The sequence below is a fragment of the Labeo rohita genome, chromosome 10 (assembly GCF_022985175.1).
Source record: "Labeo rohita strain BAU-BD-2019 chromosome 10, IGBB_LRoh.1.0, whole genome shotgun sequence".
Taxonomy (NCBI): domain Eukaryota; kingdom Metazoa; phylum Chordata; class Actinopteri; order Cypriniformes; family Cyprinidae; genus Labeo; species Labeo rohita.
The window spans coordinates 11,722,902-11,743,755 of record NC_066878.1 but is presented as its reverse complement, the minus strand read 5'-3'; the positions used below and the strand labels follow the sequence as shown (position 1 = coordinate 11,743,755).

Sequence of the window (20,854 nt, the reverse complement as noted above, 5' to 3'; positions counted from 1 at the left end):
GTTTACCACGTTCACAGCCAAGAAAGGTAGTAAGGACATTCTTACAAAAGTCCATGTGACATCAGTGGTTCAACCTTATTGTTATGAAGCGACAAGAACTTTTTGTGCTTAAAAAAAAACAAACAAAAAAACTATATTCAACAATTTCAGACTCTGATGCGCATTCACAACAGTACCACGACACATGCGGTCTTACACTGTAAAAAACAACAACAAAAAATAAAATAAAAAAAGTTGTTGAGTCAACTTAAAATAATTTGTTACCTGCAGCCTTAAAATTTTAAGTTCCGAAAACTCAACGTTTTGTCAACTTGAAATGTTAAATTGTACTAAGTGAAAACTTAGATATTTGCATTGACTAAAACAATTTGGTTTGTTAAACTTAAAAGCTAGGCTTGTTACCCAGCTACCTTAAAATTTTAGGTTGAATGAACTCAAACATCTAAGTTGTCACTTAATACAACTTAACATTTCAAGTTGACTAAACCTTTTTTAGTTGACTAAACTTAAAATTTTAAGGCAGCCGAGTAACTAATTACTTGAAGCTGACTTAACAAATTGTTTTTTACAGTGTATGGGTTTGAAAAGACATGAAAGTGGGTAATTAATGACAAAATTTTCCATTTTTGGTGAACTTTGAAAAAATGATACTAATTTTTTCATGGCATTAGTATCATCACAGAATTTAATGCAATTTTCAATCAAATTTTTGCTGAGTAAACACAATGTAAAAGACCAGAACGATCAAGATAAAAGACTAAATGCATTTCGGTGAAACAGGCTTTTAAAAACACGTCTCACTACAAATCTAGTGAAATGCTGTAATCATCTGCCACGAAAATTAAGCATAACTGGTGGTCGTTGCACTGCCAACCATGCACAGCATGTGCAATAAACAAATTCACTGCATTCATTTACTGTGAACGGAGCCGTTCTGAGGCACAGAAAACACCGGATCACAAGCTGATCACCTAAATGAAGTGTGTGCTTTGCTTTGAAACACGCATCTAAAACAGACTTGATGAAGAGATGTTTTGGTTCGTATGACAGATACTGTGTCAAAGCATAATAGCCCAAAACACAACTTTTTATGTTAGAATAAGAAGTTTAAACATATTTTAAAAACTACACTTTTTGCCCAGAAGACTTATCCTTTCTAATTGTCATGTGACCACAATAAAATCAAGACGATAATATCATCCCTAAGGCATAATGCTTGACGGTTTGTGAGATATCCTCAGAAAAACGTGCGACTTACAATGAATTTACAGCTGAGCATCCTCATGGCACTTCATACATATTTTTCAGGGTGGCTAAAGCTCACCCGTGCAAAATTGTATGCATTTAACGAGTTCCCCAATTTGTATGAATTTGTACAAATGACCTACACCTAACCCCGCTCCTAAACCTTTCCATCACTGGGGTCTAGACAAATCGTATAAAATCGTACAAATTTTTACGAATTGGTCGTGAAATAGCGTTGGACAGCATCAAATTTACATAAGCTGTACTATTTGAATTCATGATTGGTTAATTGCAAAATTAATCTAAATTAATTCGGGACTATTAAAATTAATTTAGTTTCTGTTTCTGGTTATGTTTTTGTCAAAATTTCATTGATTTCTGTTTTTTGTTTTCATTCCTTGAACCGGTTCAAAGCCCAGGCATAAATACATAAATACAATGTATTGGGCTATGAATAGACCAACATGAGCTGCTGGAAGTGACCCTTCATGTCTTACTATACTGTAAGAGCAGAGAAGAACTGAGAGTGTATGTGTGCAAGTGCTCACCTATGCATCCGTGGAGTATATAAGCTCTTGTGCTGTTGTGTATGAGTGGTGGGTGGATTACCTCAAACTCTCTAAGCTCCAGCAGTAACCTCTTCACAAACATCTCATCAGTGCGGACATGAGCAGTGAGTGGGTGGTAGAGAACACAGCCAAGTGCAACTCTCACTGTCCTACTTTAAAACTTGGGTAAAAGTGTGTGTGTGTGTGTGTGAGAGAGAGAGAGAGAGAGAGAGAGAGAGAGAGAGAGAGAGTATGATAATAGCAGTACTGCAGCTTTCGTCTGACTGTCTGCTCGAGTGAATCTTCCTCCACTATGGATTCTCCAGGTTCTCCTCCAAGCGAGCCCCATGGGGCTTTACCAGCCAGACCCACACAGGTGTCAATCAAGCAGGAGGCGCTAATCGCTGATAATGGCTGATCTGTATCGCAAGCGTGGGCTGGAATGGAGAACGAGGAGGGGGGAGACTGTGTGTGTTTCCCTCAAAAGACCCCCAGACACTCCAAAACAAACCCACAGCATTCATAAACACAATAGTGTGATATTAAGATTGACATATAAGTATGAAAAGTTTGAGCTGTCAGGACACCCATAATTCTAGCTGCTCAGAAAAGCAAACTGCTCTTACTGTTTCTCTGCAGTACGTGCACAGATTTTCTGTTTGCTTGGATAAGTGCTGTATCTCACAATGCAATGCACTCAACCTAACCTCAAATTTGCAGTGTAAATTGAATGTGCACACAAAATCACATCAAAATTAATTATTTCTAGTGCGATGCAAGCAGCAAAATATTTATTTTGACTTCTCCTACTCAATTCATTATCTGATTGGAGTGCACACACCAATTTATTATTTATCAAAATACAGTATAGTTTCTTGAATGTAAAAATGTGTGTGTGTGTGTGTGTATATACATGCATATATATATATATAGATAGATAGATAGATAGATAATGACAAATGTTTAAAAATAATATTATTATTTATATATGGATTTATACAGTAGCAATATTTTCTTGAATGTGAAAATGCACATCAAAATTAATTATTTCTAGAGTGATGGATGCAGCAAAATATTTATTTTGACTTCTCTTACTCAATTCATTATCTGATTGGAGTACATACACACACACACACACACACACATATATATATATATATATATATATTTTTTTTTTTTTTCCTCTCGAATATAAAAATGCATATATAGTATCTGACATCTTTGTGGATAGATTACAAAAAAAAAAAAAAAGATACAAAATCTTTAAAAAATAATACAAATATTTATTATTAATTTATTATTAATATTTATTATTTATCAAAAAAACAGTATAGTTTCTTGAATGTAAAAATGTATGTGTGTGTGTGTGTGTATATATGTATTTAGACAGATTTAGACAGATAGATAGATAGATAGATAGATAGATAGATAGATAGATAGATAGATAGATAATGACACAAAATCTAAAATGTTTAAAAATAATATTATTTATATATGGATTTTTTCATAAAATGCATCTTTGTAGATACATAGAAATATTCAAAATAAAATGATACAAAATGTTATCATTTATCATTACATTACATAACGTTTCACATACTATGCTGTAAACCTTTACTGACACCTTTTCTGAGCAGCTTCCCCAAGTCGTGTGGTCTATATGAATGTTTGCAGTTTGTAAAAATGTGACGAGCATTTATTCAGGAGTCTCACTGTACATCATCACCTATGGCAAATGTGTTTCTTTGAGAGACATACTGCGAAACGCACAGGCAGCAGGCACACGTCAAGGTTTACACTTTGCAAATGTGAAGCCACTTCGGATTTCTAAGACACACTCATGCACAAAAAGAAACATAGCCAAAGGCAACAGATGAGTCTCGTAAATCCCACAAGGTGTACGGAAGAAAAAAAGTGGGCTGAGAAAATGCTGAAAAGGTGTCAATAAGCTTCATTTACATAGCAGACACATGAAAATCTGTGAACAGCACGAGACGTTCGTACTTGCACATAAGGGGCAAGTTCACGAAACAGCTGCGCCACCGTTGTACCTGATACTGCAGATTTTGTTTAACTAGGCGCTAAACGTGCAGCAGTGTATTTAAGAGAACCCATGTCTTTATTAACAACTTAAATGCTTCCTTTCTACTTAAATGGCTTGCTGGATCCTTCAAATACGTTCTGCACAGTTGCACGAACAAACGATGCAATTCATGCTTTGTGAACTTCCCTTGTTTGTGTGCGATTTTGAAGGAAGAGAGAGAAGCGAGAGTCAGAATTAGAAGAATAAGAATAGAGCAGGGGTGGAAGAAAGCGGGATCATTCGTTTAATGCATTGTCAGCCCAGGCATGTGTCCTGTCAGACCCCTGACTGGGCGAACAAGACCGAGCCCCTGTTAAAAATAACTTCCTCCGTCTCTATTTCTTTCCCTCTGCGTCTGCTCCTTCATCCCAGTTAATGCCTGAAATGGATTTGAAAGCAAAGAGACGGGAGAAGAGGAGATTGTCACATCTGCACGCTGCGTGTGAATGAGATTCATATCGAGAGCTTGCTGTGTAAATATCTGTTATTATTTGTAAAGAATGTTCGAAGTGTTCAGCTATGAGCTGCTGAGAGCTACACGGGGCTGAGAGAAATACTGAATTTTTCACAATGTTTGTAATGATTTCATAAATACAAAAAATTAAATAATGATTTAGTACTTAAACATAAAATAGTACATAATACTGTAAATAGTAGTGAATTGCTCATAAGTGCTATCATGCTTAAATATATGAAGCGTAACGTGTACACACATTTAAGTGTGTGTGTGTAAAATGCAATTATGTCTTTGTTATCTTATAACTACAATTATATTTTATTATAATTATACAACTAGAAAATTTTTAATTTTTCAGGAAGAAACAGAAAATAAATAAATAAATAAATAAAATAAATAGTAATTAAAAATATTGTAAATAGTGATTTGTCTCATAAGTGTATTTCCAGTATATAAAATATCAAATCAAGTTTGCATTACAAAAACTGACAACACATTTGTTATTTTTTGTTATGCAACTACAATTATACTCGAACTGAGAGTTTATTTTTCATTTAAAGAAACAGAAAATAAATAAATAAATGAATAAATAAATATTTAACAATATGTTTGCAATGATTTCATAAATATAAAAAAAATAAAATAATGATTGACACTATTTAGTAATTTCATTATTTATCTATATTATTTATACTTTATCATTTAAAATGTTTAACACTAAAATAGTCATTAAAAATATTGTAAATTGTGATTTGTCTCATAAGTGCCATGCTGTTAAATTATATAAATGTTTTATATTACATTATACAAATGTATTTCCAGTATACAAAATATCCAATCAAGTTGAAATTTATTACAAAAACTGACAACACACATCATTTTTATTATGCAGCTACAATTATGTTTATTTAAACTCAAACTAAGTGTTTATTTTTCATTTGAAGAAATAGAAAATAAATAAATAAATAAATATGTTTGAAATGATTTTATAAATATAAACAATTTAAATATTTAGAATAATGGTGGATATTTTATTTATTTATTCTTTATCAATAATATGTATACTTTATTATATAAAGCGTTTATTAAACAACTAGAAATATTTTATATAAAATTTAAGCTTATTTAAACTCAAACAGAGTGTTTATTTTTTGCTTGAAGAAACTAAAAATAAGTTAATAAAATTAGTTAAAATAAATAAATAAATAATATGTTTGAAATGATTTCATAAATATAAACAATTTAAATATTTAAAATAATGGTGGATAATTAATTTATCCTATATCAACAATATTTATACTTTATTATTTAAACATTTATTTAAAACAACTAGAAATATTTCATATTAAATTTAAGCTCATTTAAACTCAAACAGAATGTTTATTTTATTTTATTTTATTTATTTTTGTTTGAAGAAACTATAAATAAATAAATAAAAAAGATGAGTGAAAGTATGAGAGACCAAAAAGAAAAATAAACCCTCTGACAAATCCAATTTCAAAGGGCCAGGCAGCATCCGGACAAAGCCAGATTAGTATTAGTTATATCATCTGCGGCACCAGATCCATCAAGTTCAGTGGTGGAAGTGAGAAGAGGCCAGCCAATTCCCTGCCTTCCTCGGCCCTCTCGCTCTGCTTGTCATCATTTCGGGCATTTTCACACTGGCTTTCTCAGCCTGAAGCCACCGGGGGGTTGAAAAGACGAACGTTTTCATGTTGAAAATTTCAACCAGAGTCAACCTCGCATTCTGAGTAGAAAATGTAAGCCTGTATTGGCCTGGGCTGAACTTGAACTGACGAACTACAAGGGCCCAGAGAATCACACTTTGATTAGTTACTTTATGATTAATGTGTTCAATCACAAATTCTACTGACCCTTTTGGAAAAAGTTGCTCAAAGTGTATACACGGTGTAAACAACAAATACAGAAAAGTTTCAGGAGGACTTACTCCCATCAGGCATGAACAAAGGGCTCCAGTTAATATAGTTGCACTCAGATGTTTACACACACTTAAAAAAAAAAAAAAAAAAAAAAAAAAAAGGATTTTTTACATTGTAGGGGATTATTTTGTCTAGTGGATAATAAAATAAAATAAAATAAAATAAAATAAAATAAAATAAAATAAAATAATAAAAAAATCTAGGTAAAATGTAAATGACAAGCTCTTAGAAAACTTATTTAATGTGGTATTTTTATGTAATATTTTTTTAAAACATTTGTACAATATGTATTACTATATTACTATATTACAATATGTATTACTTAAAGTATTACACTGTCAAGAGCAGTGAGTTTTACACAAACTTTACTTAGCACTGAAAATAAAATATTGAGAAAAAATAGAATTTTTACATTGTGGAAAATTATCTTGCCTTGTGGGTCAATGAAAAATAAAATAAAATAAAATAAAATAAAATAAAATAAAATAAAATAAAATAAAATAAAATAAAATGAAACGTAAACGACAAACTTATTTTATGTGATTTGTTTAAAGTAATATTTTTGGAAAATATCTGTACAGTTTTAAACAAAAATGTTCATTTAATGGCAAGAAAAAACATCAAGTGGTGTAACTAGTAAGAAAAAAATAAATAAAACAAGCTCATTCTTCAAAGGGAATGAAAACTTATGAGCAAGACTTTTTTCATCTCCCCTGTTGTGGTGGGTTTCTCTCATCCCTAACCCTCATTCCCAGCAGGTGGGTAATAAACGCTTTCAACCTGCTGGCAAATCACTAGCCATCTCACACGACACGTCCAACAATAAATCAACAGTGCACGCACAAACGTCACCCCACATCCATGTCACAAACCCACCACGGATTCACACTCGCTGAAGTGAGCATCAATCCTTTATTGGAACTCAATCAGGATTGCTGAACCATGAGAGTCTACGGCACTGATTTTTGTTAAAAAAAATAAATAAATAAACAAAAAAAAGAAAGATTCTCAAGAGCCGAACCAGACCAGAGGGGCAGTGCTTGGGTACCATTTCTTTCAAGTATTTCAAGGTCAGCAAACTGATGTTAAATGCCAGTATGAAGTGAACAGGAGAGAGCCATGCAAAAATAAAATGCAAGAATCCTGCACTGATCCAAGGTAAATACACAAACCCCCCTATATTCTTCACAAAGGATTTTTTTTTTCTTTTTTGATTCTTTAATGAACAGAGTTTAAAAAACAACAACAAAAAAAACATTTATTTAAAATAAAAATATGCTGTATTTGCAGTATTTTAATATATCTACATTTTCAATAGGGTATGTCTGTATGACAAAAAAGTGAACATACGTTCCAAAATGCAACTGATACACAACCCAAAAAGAACCAGTAAATATATAAATCAAGATACACATAAGACCATGTGTGTGTCCGTAAGGGGACGAATAGGTGTGGGACGCGGCAGGGCAGAAAAAGACAATCTGTTCCAGGCAGAGAGTGTGAATAACCCTCTTCCAGCACTGTAACTGCATTGTCACTCAGAGCGAGGGACACAAATGCATGTTAGCTGCCACAGACAGACAGCGGACACGTTAACAGAGCAGCGAGGACAGGGCTGAATGCAATGAGAGAACTTCTGCTCCACTGTCTTCATGGGTTATTTCCACAAACAGCCTCTGCCCTTTGTCTCTCAGAGAGACATGCGAGAAATTGCAAAACATGGATCCGCGCACGCACAAACACGGAGAGTCCATCCATCATCTTGCCTGAAAGATTTGATCATGAGGCGTGGAGTGAGACTAGCATAATGCATACGCTAGCGGTACATTAGCATTCATATTTGCTTGTCATGGAACGAAGACACAGATGCATGTAAAAACACAAAGTATTAACCATTTTTAGCAGGCCCCATGGGCCTTACTAAACTTTTTTTTTTGTTTTTATTGGTTTTAGTGGTAGATTAGGGTTATTGCACCAAGGAACTACCCACATTTGAACCACAAATATTTGTAAATGCAATTTAGTTCCAAAACCTAAAAGTAGATCAGCGAGGGCAAGCGGAGGACATATAATTGAAGTCAGATTGAAATGCAAGAAAATAATATGTTTAAACTGGCTGTTCAACTGAATTTTTATGTATATGGCTTTGGGTTTAGTAAGATTTGTTTTTAATGTTTTTTGGAAAAAGTCTCTGATGCTCACCAAGGCTACATTTATATGATCATAAATACAGGGGGAAAAAACTGTGTAATTGTTAAATGTTATTATAATTCAAAATAACTTTTCTATTTTAATTTTTCTATTATCTCCATATAGTGGACTTCAACGGGGACCAATGAGTTGAAGGTCCAAATTTCAGTTTTAATGCAGCTTCAAAAGGGCTCTACACAGTCCCAGCCGAAGAATAAGGGTCTTATCTAGTGAAACAATCAGTCATTTTCTTAAAAAATACATAAATAAATAAATACAAATTAAATACTTTTTAACCACAAATTCTCATCTTGCACGTCTATGACTTCACGCATTATGTAATCACGTTGGTAAGGTCACGCGTGGTTAGTTCTTTCTCTGTGTACTTAGGGTAAAGGTAGGGTGGGGTGAAAACTTCAAAATCATCCAACATCGATGTTTTACCTTTTTTGTAAAGGACATTTGACTTTCTTTGCACATTTGCTTTGTAAACACGGGGTCGGTACTTCCGCCTACATCACACGTGACCTTTCCAACATGATTATGTAATGCATGAGGTCAAGCTATAGTGCAAGATGAGCATTTGTGGTTAAAAAGTATATAAATCTTTATTGTTTTAAGGAAAACACAGATCATTTTGCTAGATAAGACCATTATTCTTCACTGCATTAAATGTGCAGTTTGGACCTTCAGCCTGTTGATCCCCATTAAAGTCCATTATATGGAGAAAAATCCTGAAAGGTTTTCTTCAAAAACCTTAATTTCTTTTTGACTGAGGAAAGACAGACATTAACATCTTGGATGACATAGGAGTGAATAAATTACCAGGAAATTTTAATTCTGGAGGGAACTAATCCTTTAATATTTTTGTGAATAATAGTTTTAATAGTTTTGATGAATAGAAATATCAAAAGAATTTAATTTATTTGAAAAACACATCTTTTGTAAAATTATAAATGTGTATTACTGACACTTCAACTGACACTGAAACTTCAACTGACCCCAAATTTGATCGATTTATTTGATCTTTATTTGATACTTTATTTAATAAAGGTATTACATTAAAGTACTGCACATACAGTAAATTAAAACAGGGTAAAATCATTATTTTACTTAATAAGGTTAAAGGAATACTCCACTTCCAGAATACAAGATATTCATGTCTTTTTTTGCTTCAGTTGCAAAAAAAATTATTTATTTTGAGGAAAACATTCCAGGATTTTTCTGTATATAGTGGACTTCAGTGGTGCTCAACTGATTGAAGGTTAAAATGCAGTTTCAGCGCAGCTTCAAGGGGCTCTAAACGATCCCAGCCGAGGAATAAAGGTGTTATCTTTTGTAAGTGGAGCAATCTTTTAAACCATAGAATTCTGATTAAAGCACTCAAAACTATTACTACAAAAATAATAAAATAAAATAATTACATTATCACCATCTACAACAGTCCGCAGTTAAATCCTAGTAGTGTAATTAGTCTGTCAATCATTTCTGAAACTCTGCTGGCTACATGTTACTAGTAAACAACATATGAAAAAGGTTTAAAGGAGTCATGAACTGAGAAACCAAAATTCCCTTGATATATAAGAGGTCATTGAACTATAAAAACTTGTAAGTTTCAAAACTCAAAACTTTCATGTAAGTCCAAAAAAAGCTTATATTAAAGCCAGTCTGCCAAAACAACAGGTTGTGGAATGTGCCACTCTATGATGTACTGTAATAGTGCAGCTAAACCCCGCCTCCACAGAAGAAGATCAACACCTGCTTCTACATCACTGCCTGTTTAGCCCCGCCCACTGATTTGTGCATATACTGAAAAAAACAAGGCAAACTGAAACAAACGCAGAAACCAAACGATAAAGAAGGCTCCAAATACAACAAGATGCTGTGCAATGCCAAGTTGTAGAAAAACAGTCTTTGCATTGCCTTCCTTCTGATCCCAATGTTAGGAAAGGGTGTATTAACTTTATTTTAAAAAAAAGTTCTAGACCACATCAGTAAGAACTTGGTCCTTTGTTCACTTCATTTTATCACAGATTCATTTACAAACAAGGAACAATTCGGTGCAGAATTTTTATTATTTTTTTTTAGAAAGATTAAAATTAAAATACAATGCTGAGTTGTCTATATTGGATCCGACAGTGATGTCGCAACCAGTGTTGGGGGTAGTAATGCATTACAAGTAACTTGAGTTATGTAATCAGATTACTTTTTTAAAGTCACTAGTAAAGTAACACATTACTTTTTAATTTACAGTAAAATATCTGAGTTACTTTTTCAAATAAGTAATGTTCACTCACAAAAAACAAACAAACAAAAAAAAAAAACAGATTTAGTATTCCTCAAAATGAATAAAAACAATGAAATGCAACTCAGAATATGATTCAAACCTTCAATAATTAAATGTTAAATAACACAAATATCCTTTATGTGTTTAATCCCATTTTATTAGCCAATGTATTGCTGCTGACCTTCGATGATCCAATTCAACCATACTAATAAGCAAAAATTACTCTAGATAAACATTTGTGCTTCTTTTTTTTTATTGCTGAAACGTGTTGAACTTTCTTCTTCTGCATTGTACTGTACAGACGTGAATTTAATTTTACTTCAGCCTGAGGTTTATTCATTTCAGTTTTGGTGTGAAAGGGCTTTTACGTTTGCCAAAATACACTGTAAAAAACAATTTGTTGAGTCAACTTAAAATAATTTGTAACCTGGCTGCCTTAAAATTTTAAGTTCAGTCAACTCAAAAAAAGTTTATTCAACTTGAAATGTTAAATTATACTAAGTGACAACTTAGATATTTCAGTTGAATCAACTTAAAATTTTAAGGCAGCTGGGTTACTTACCCATCTGTTAAGTTTACCAAACACAAATATCTAAGTTGTTACTTAGTACAACTTAACATTTCAAGTTGACTAAACGTATTTTAGTTGACTGAACTTAAAATTTTAAGGCAGCAGGGTAACAAATTATTTTAAGCTGACTCAACAAATTGTTTTTAATTTTTTACAGTGTAGAACTTTTTATATGAAAAACAAACAAGCAAGCCCAGCCCAGATATAAAAACTAACGCAAAAGTAGCGTAACGCATTACTTTCCATAAAAATTAACTGAGTAATCGAATAAGTTACTTTTTTAGGGAGCTTTAAAAGTATCTTTCCCCAACATTGGTCGCAGCACACAAGTGTGATTAACAGTTTTTATTACGTGGTCACTATTGCTTTGTATGTTCATACAGATCGTTTGATATATACTGAGTATTTATGTGTTTTTAACCTAAACAACAGCCTACAGCCTTCACAGCTGGACACTGCTGTCAAACATACACAAGTGTTAGCCAATCATAGCAGTGGGCGTTTACTTCTGACAATTTTGATGTAAAAATATTGATAACATTATAAGGGGACCTCAGAGAACAGTACAAAATGATAAAAAAGGCAGTTCATGACCCCTTTAAAGGCTTGACTACTTGCATCACATCTGACTGATAAGCCAAAAAGACAATTTGCCAACTCACTCCAGCTCTAACTTCCAAACTTTTTCTTACGCAGACTAAATGTCCCAAACTCACCCGTCAGAAAGCATTTGATAAACTGCAGGAAATGGCAGAATGGTGTTGCGTGTTTGCTGCCATCCTTCTGCCGTGACAATCAGTGAGTTTTAAAGAAATACTCAGACACAAGGACACAAGTGGACAAGGTTTTCCTCTTAGCAAACCACCAGTTATTTTTTTCTCTCTCTTCTGAAAGCCATGGCCAAATTTTCACAAATGGTCACCTTTTCTATCAGTAATACTTTAAAGACAACAAAGTAGAACTCACCGGGCATGAGCTAACAAAACACACTAAACCTTGCCCTCATCAAATTGAACTTTGACCTCCATCTGGAAGCCCGCCGGCTTTCTCCAGAGACTGTGTTTATCACTATCCCAGTCCACTAATGAAGGCTAATCAAATCCTTCATCCATCTGATTAGCATTAACAACTCTCTCTGTCTGCTTGTTAACTCATTAGATTCATCAATTCTCTCCCAGCTTCACTTTAATGGAAAAAATACCCCATGCTTCAGCATTTCAAATATTTATCTAACTTCAATCAAACATCAATCTCTACAAGCCCGTAATTAGTTGATTATGCATTAGAATCCTCATAGCAAATTCATCCATTGGTCTGTGAACCCAGTTTTATCTCTCAAAAGTTCTCGAATGTGAACGTCCTTGAATTTGTGTCCCTGGCAGCAATGACCCCGGTGTGGTTGGAGGGCTGTGGGATGCTGCTCAAGTTAATGTTCACTTACAGATGGATTCCCAGTTCTCTCTATTGAGCCATGAAGGTGCTACGTGTCGCCTGTCACCCCAGCCAAAACGCACCCAGAGCAGAAAATTAGCACGAGCCACAGCTTTCCCTTGAGGTACAAGAAATGTTGGCGAAACTTCTTGAAAGGCAGAACTCTTGGTGGAAAGAGCGCACTGAGTTCATAACAAAATGTTCTACGAGCACAACCAGAAGTTTTTATAAATAGAGAAAACCATAAAACAACCATCCTGCTGGTACTCGATGGACCTCGTCTAAATTAGTTTGAGCATCTTTAATGCGTCCCAGTCAAGTAACAGCTGGGATTTTAATGTCCAATATTAATAAAACTGTTTGAATCCTATTTCTGCTGCAACCTCTCAGTCTGTGACTTTCCACACTGCCTCACGATTTCCTTCTGGCTGATGGTTATTCCTCCTGACTAGATTCCACTTTATCGATCTGCTAAAGGGCAGTGGCAGCCTCTCCCATAATGCAACGCGGCCAAGTGAAATGGCTGTCTCTTCGAACAAACGTACTTGAAGCCTCAGAGCACAAATGACTCATTCTAATATGCGGGTTTGCAGCTTAAGAAACATTTCTTATCATTATCACTGTTGAAAACAGTCAAGCTTTAAATATTTTGGTGCAAAGTGTAATAGACTTCTCCCCCAGAATTCTTTGATGAATAAAATATCAAAGAACAGCAAATAGACCTCTTTTGTAACATTATAAAGTCTTCACCTTTGAGCAATTTAATGCATCCTACTGAATAAAAGTAAAAATCTTACTTCAAACTTCTAAACTGTACACAACAATTTTTCGGAAATATTATTGAAAGCATATATCAGATAAAAATAACCAGTGCATTTCTATAGTATTAGGGCCCTGTGATTCATAATTCCATAAAAATGGAATTTACAGTATAATGCGTAATCTCACGGAATTTGCCAAATTTTGGATGAATCCACCTTATTTTCAGGGCTGATAATATAACGTTAAACCTGCGCACATTTATATATTTAGTTTTTAACCCCTTTAAGATGGATTTCTATGGAGACCGGAACACAAAAGAACCCAAACGGAAGTTAGAATCCTTCGTGGCGTTACTCAGGAAAAAGGTGGATACAACAGAAGCAGATCAGTACATTTAAATCAAAACACGGTATGGACTAGTACCTATGAAAATTAAGCAGCACAAATACAATTTAAATATGAATGCTGCATGTTCTGCATGTCTCTGTGTGAATGAAGGGCACAGACGTGCAGTTTTTTTTTACTAAACACATACTAAAGTGCACGCAATGCTCACAACGTTTTTAGAATATATGAGCACATAAACAATCTCTAGAACTGCTCTGAGAGTCACTTTATGAAGATTTTATTATTTAAAAAAATATTGTCATATCATATACAAACAGAAAATAAAGGTCTTCACAACCCATCAAAATAAAAGTTGGGTTTACTTGAAGAAATTGTTACAGAAATATATTACTTAATGTAATGATAGTACTACTAATAATAATGAAATTATTATTAAAACAGTATTTTTAAGGAATATTTATTTACCAGAATTTATTTATCAAACATTATGTAAATACACAAAACAAAATAAACACAAAAGCACAAAAAAAGTTAAATAATAAATAAAATAATAATACTTTAATCAATTAATCAGAGATGCTTTTGATTATAAAAACTTAACAGAACCATTAAAATGGAATACAGAAAATTTATGAAAAACACAGAATTTGGTAAAAAATAAAACAGAATTTGAGGGGGAAAAAACATTATTTTATTGGGCCTTAAAAAATGTAATTTTTGGTAAACTTTTAAAAAATTGCTATTTAATTGTGTCAGTTGCATGATTTCAATTGATTAGACATGTTTTTTTAATTAATATTGTTTCCTTTAACCATTAAAACATAGTCTTGAAAAATGGAAAAAAAAAAAAAAAATCCAGAAAAACGAAACCAGAAAAATCTGAATTTGGAAAGAAAAAAAAAAGAATTTGGGAAAAATGAAACATATTTCATAGGGCCCTATAGTACAGTCAAACCAAAAATTATTCAGACACCATATGTATATGTATATATGTATATGCATTTTTTATTTTTTATTTTACTAGTGGGTGCACTATAGTTTATTTATGTAAGTGAGGACAGCAAAATAACCCAAAAATTATTCATACAGTGGACTACCAGTAAATCTGATAAATGAATTCTGATGTTATTTGGGAACAAAAAATTTTCAGACACTTTGACCTGACCATGTTTTGCTTAAATGTTTTTTCTTTAATTGCTAATGCGACATTTTTACACCACAGACTGAACAAAATTAAGCGTTGCTTGGTAATTTGTTGACCTAAATTGGTATTATGTATTTGTTACTTAATTAAACAGCTGGCAGCTATTTAACCTAATGTGTTACATACCTTTCATACCTATCAAAGTTATCTGAAAGTTATCTGAAATTATCAACATTAATTTGTTCTGACAGTTTAACTCTGAGTTCTTGTCATATTTTATTAACATTTTCTAAACTATAGCGAATAAATGTGATAATGTGAGAAATGCTGAAGGTGTCAGAATAAATTTTGGTTTTACTGTATATTTACAGGTTTATTAATCTTCATGTTTAAAATAAAACTTAACTACTCTTAATTTATTTTGGCTTTGTAAATATTAAAATAAATGTATGTATTATTTTTATTATTCAAATATTCTTTAACAATATTACTTTAGTGCATTAAAAATGGTCTATTGTGTAAATAAAATATGCATAATATATTTAAAAAATACCCAATAATCAACTAGTAAGAATGTAAGATTCACAAGTACATACAAAACTTTAATATTAATTAATATCTCCCAAATGACTTCATTAGATGTATATAGCACCATTTGTACGTGTTTCTTGTTACTCAAAATGAACCAAAACAGAAATACACACACACACACACACAAAAGGAAAACTTTACTTGTAAAGAAAAAATCCACTTTGAACAGCATCAGCTAAAAATATCCTGTTTAAATGTGAAAGTTGTGGTCAATTTCACCCATCTGGCGTGGAACCGCAGCGGGAACTAATAAAGTACGCCACTAGAGCACACACTGCCACATTTCAGGCGGCGAGTGCCCTCTCTCCAAAACAAACGACCCCCCTCCCACCCCGACTATGCCATATCCCTCAACCACACTCGCTTTGATCTTCATTATATTTCCATCTGTTTCACATCTGGGTCTTTTTAAAGACAGAGCGAAGGACATATTAATGCAATATAGAAGCACAGTCCCCGTGCCAGCTCTAGCCACTGAATGTTTTTACTCCCACTCCCCGAGACTGCGGCTTTATTTGTTCTCGTAAAGACGGAGTTTGAGAAATCTATAAATACACACACATGCACTGCTGGTTATCTGTATTCAATGTGGCATTTTGAGCTCGGGATGTGAATCTCATTTGAACTACTAGTTAACAGCCCTAAGTCGCTGGAGACTGTGGCCCCTTATGAAATGGTGCGCAGTGTGTGTTCCACCATAATCGCGGTTATTTGTCTCTGAGATAGAGAGAATATGGGACACGCTGACCTCTATCCGAGGGTCTCCGCCGCTGCCCTGAGGGCAAACAGAATGACATCATACACTGTGTGTGGCTCTGTCTAGCCAAGGTCTCTGCAAGGAAATGATTTTCAGTTTTTTAGGTGGACAACACTATGCACCACATTTTAACTTCTGTCATTAATTACTCACCCTCACGTCGTTCTAAACCCGTAAGGCCTTCGTTTATCTTCGGAACACAAATGAAGATATTTTTGATGAAATCCGAGAGTTTTCTGACCATACATAGACAGCAACGTAACTGACACATTCAAGGCCTACAGTGTCAGTTATTTAAACAAAATAATTAAGTCATGTAGACTAACAATGTGAAGGATTTGCATTATTAGTGAGTTAGAAACAAATGAAGATGCACTGTGATTCTAGCCTAAAAAAAAGCTTTTTCAAGCTTGTTTAGAATAGTGTTGGTTACTGCATGCTTTACAATTCTATCCCTGAATGAGGAGAACAAGGGGAGCGTAATGCAGTACATTCCCGGAGAAGAGTGCATTCCCATCTCTCCTTTTAGATTAGGTGTGCTGCTACACACTGCTGTGTGTGTTTGGACTGAGGGAGATGAGCTGGAACGCCGTAATAGACTAAGCGCTCATGGATCTGCCGCGAGAATTGCGGCGCAGTTTACAATTGTGTGGTGATCGAGTGCTTTAAAATGATCCTTTTAGTGTGGGCCACAGCAAGTGGGCAAAATTCACTTTCCTCACACCTGCAAACGGCGAGTGAATTGAAATAAAAAGATAAAATATAAAAAGATATGAAAAACAATTTCATATAACTGAATTGTAACATTATGATAATATAATATAATATAATATAATATAATACAATATAAATGCATTATAATATAATACAAATGGCTATACACTTGCATATATATTTAAGTAAATATATATTTAAGTAAATATACTTACTATTACTAATAATACTAAACAACATAATTAAAATGTTGAATAATTAAAATATGAATAAAAAATCTATATAAAATATATGAAGATATGAAAAACAACTGCATATAACTTAATTGTAATTTTAATATAATATAATATAATATAATATAATATAATATAATACAAATGGGCATACAGTTGTTTAGATGTAGCTATTTAATATTTAATATTTGTAATTAAATATATTTATAAAGCCTGATAATACAATACAACACAATGGAAATAATACGAACAGAAAATTCTATATCAAAATGAAGATATGAAAAACAACTGCATATAATTGAATTGCAATACTAAAATATTTATAATATAATATAATATAATATAATATAATATAATATAATATAATATAATAATAAATGGCTATACAGCTGTATAATTGAATATGTTTATAAAGCCTAGCCTTATAAAGCCTAACAAGACTATAATATAATATAATATAATTATGTAATTCATGTGGATAAACGGATACAAAATATTCTAATATACTGTATTTAAATATTTATAAAAATATTTATAAAAGCATAAAATAACATTACAGTTTCTGTGAATATTCATTCATTCATTCATTCATTCATTCATTCATTCATTCATTCATTCATTCATTCATTCAGTTCAATGCAAAGAATATTCCACAGTGCTATGATGGTGATAATATAATATAATATAATATAATATAATATAATATAATATAATTTAATATAGTTATGTAATTATTTAAATACTTAGAAAAGCTACAATATAACATAACAGAGTCTCTTGTGATTTTCAGACTAATAATTTTTCTTCTGAAGCTTAGTGCAAAAAAATATGCGACGTTTCATGTCAGAGATAAAAATAAAATAAATTAACAGACATTCTAGATAAATGAATGATTTTTCCACTTAAGTAAAAGTTAGAAGTCATGGAACACAGCATGACAAATGTTTTGTTTAGTAGATGGTTTTGCCTTTGTTTTGAATTGATCGCATCTCTCACGTCTCGGAGTCAGATTACCATGCTTACGATTCGATTTAAACTTTATATTGCTGCTCCTAATAAAGTTACAGGCACAACACAAGTAACTCAGTTTTATTATCTCACCAAAGACAAATTTATTCGCTCGTCAAACATTACTTTTGGACCCCGGCTACAGCTTACAGTCCCCTTTGTGTGTAAAAGAAGAGGCTGGAGCTAGCTGCTCTGTCAAACATACTTCATTACTGTATACTGTCACCTCCAGCAGATTGAACACCACTCTCCCCGAGCAGCAAGGATGTGAGCCTGTTTACTGTTTACCCAGCAGATGAGATACGAAGATATTGATTCAGAAACACAAAGAAAAATGCTGCGAAAATATGGCCAACATATAAAAGTCAAGGAAAATCCAGAGAAAAGAAGCCATATATTTTCACTCCTCCGAGACGACTGGAGGCTTTATTGAAGCGCAAAATACTTCTGCTCATCAATGGGAGAGAAAACAATATTTCTCCCCAGCCGTTTCATCAGCCTGCACTGCTACAGACAAGCCTATTGTTAAAAAAAAGCACCACGGTATCCTTTACGAGGCAGACGGCGTTTGGAGCCATGAATCAGAGCTGATGAGAGTCAGAAAATGCAGAGATTTCCCTGAGAGGATTAGAGGCACATAATGGAGATTATCTATTTAGAAACTCCTACGAGCTGAAGGAAAAACTATGAAGTATGGAGGATACTATGCAGACTTGTTCAGATGAACAGCTTTAGAAGTTATGGATACGCATTTGCGCGTGTCCTCATATGTGTACCATCCTGCCTACGCCATGTTGACATATGAAAAACAAGGGAGAAGCCTGTGATTGGCTGAAACACAGGTCAGAGGAGGGGCCTAAAAAAAGTTGTCATTAATACAAAAAGCCTCATGGGATTGAAGGAGAATTTCAATGGACTAGTTGAATTACTTTTATTTGGGGCAGTTCCGTTACATTTTAGAGTTGCTTGTGTCTCAGAATGTAAATTAAGGGCCCGTTTATTTGGGCCACTTGGGCGGGACATCTGACCAAACTGCTAATAAAGTAACAGATACTGTGACTATGTTTAGAATAGCATACATTTATTCCATGTACTTAATGAGGTGATGTGACTTAAAGGCATAGTTCACCCAAAAATGAAATTTACTCACCCTCAAGCCTTCCTAGGTGTATATGACACCTTCTTTCAGACGAATACAATTAGAGTTATAGTAAAAAAATGTCCTGGCTCTTTCAAGCTTTTTAATGGCAATGAATGGGTGTTGAGATTCTGAAGCCCAATGAAGTGCATCCATTCATCATAAAAGGTACTCCACATGGTTCCAGGGCCTTCTGAGGTGAATCAATGCGTTTGTGTAAGAAAAAATATCCATATTTAAAACTTTAGAAACCAAAACGAAACACTGACCACAAATTAAAAGTACAAAATAAGGATTTGTAAAGAAAAGTGTTGGAGGATTTTGATATAAGCCAAGAGGAGATTTCCTTTGCTGTAAACAAAATTGGTTCTCGCGACACTAGCATATTCTCACCAGAACTTATGCTGTGCATACGTCCTGTCATCCGCTGAAACGCCACTCTCTCGCAAACGAGAGTTAGCAAAAGTTAAAAATGTTGTTCCTCCTTCCTCCAGTTTGATGATGTATCTGAAGTATGATACAAGTATAATTTCATATATAAGGCTTTACTGGGTCAGGCCACGACTGTTAGAAATATTTACCGCTACTGTGTCACATACTACTTTCATTATGTGCAGTGGTAATTGCATACTGTATAGTATGCAGTAGGCAGTGTGCTAGTATTCCATTCCAAACAGCCATTTTCAAGCAGAACATTAAAAATGTTGCTTTTTAGACTTTAAACCAGTGAGTAACAAATTACACAAAAGCACACAAGTCACAGAGGGGGGCAAACTTACAAGGAAGCCCTCTGCCTCTGTGGACAACATTGATCAAGTCTTTAATTCTGATTAACAGCCTGATTCATGCCCTTTGCTCGGCGCTAATTAGCAAGCACTAACACAGTCAAAGCGGTGCCATTCAGCACAATAAAACGGAGAGGGCTCGAACAATTACGCACAGCAATTACATGTGCGATTCGAGCCCCGTCGGCATCAACAAGGTCAATGAGACAACGACATCAGCCGTATTAAACAAAGGCGCGCAGAAATGACAGAAGGTGGATCATAACTCGGACGGCAGATTGATAGGGACCTTTATCACCTCATTCATCAAATGATATTACGCAGGTCAATGCCAATGCAATCAGCTGCTCAGAAAGGGCATTCATGAAATTTCTGACATGGTAGCAACGGCGCCTAACAACCAATGTATGCAACTCCAAAGCATTTTAACAAGCTAATGGTCGAACAAACTCTGAACCTTTAAGTATCACTTAAAAATTTAAATAGGCAGCTTCTGTGCTACTAATATCATCTAGCAGAAGTACAAAAATAAAGCATGTTTTTAAATAACCGCCATGTCTTCCCCAACTTAACCGCCATGTTTCCCCAACCCAGCTCTTACAAGTCTATAAAAGTAATAATG

The 20,854-nt window shown here is 33.7% G+C and overlaps 1 protein-coding gene across 6 annotated transcripts in view; it reads right to left on the bottom strand.

The window, feature by feature from the left end:
- The window catches only part of cadm2a (cell adhesion molecule 2a), a 572,131-nt gene that overhangs the window by 441,194 nt on the left and 110,083 nt on the right, over nucleotides 1–20,854 (bottom strand). The window lies entirely within an intron of this gene.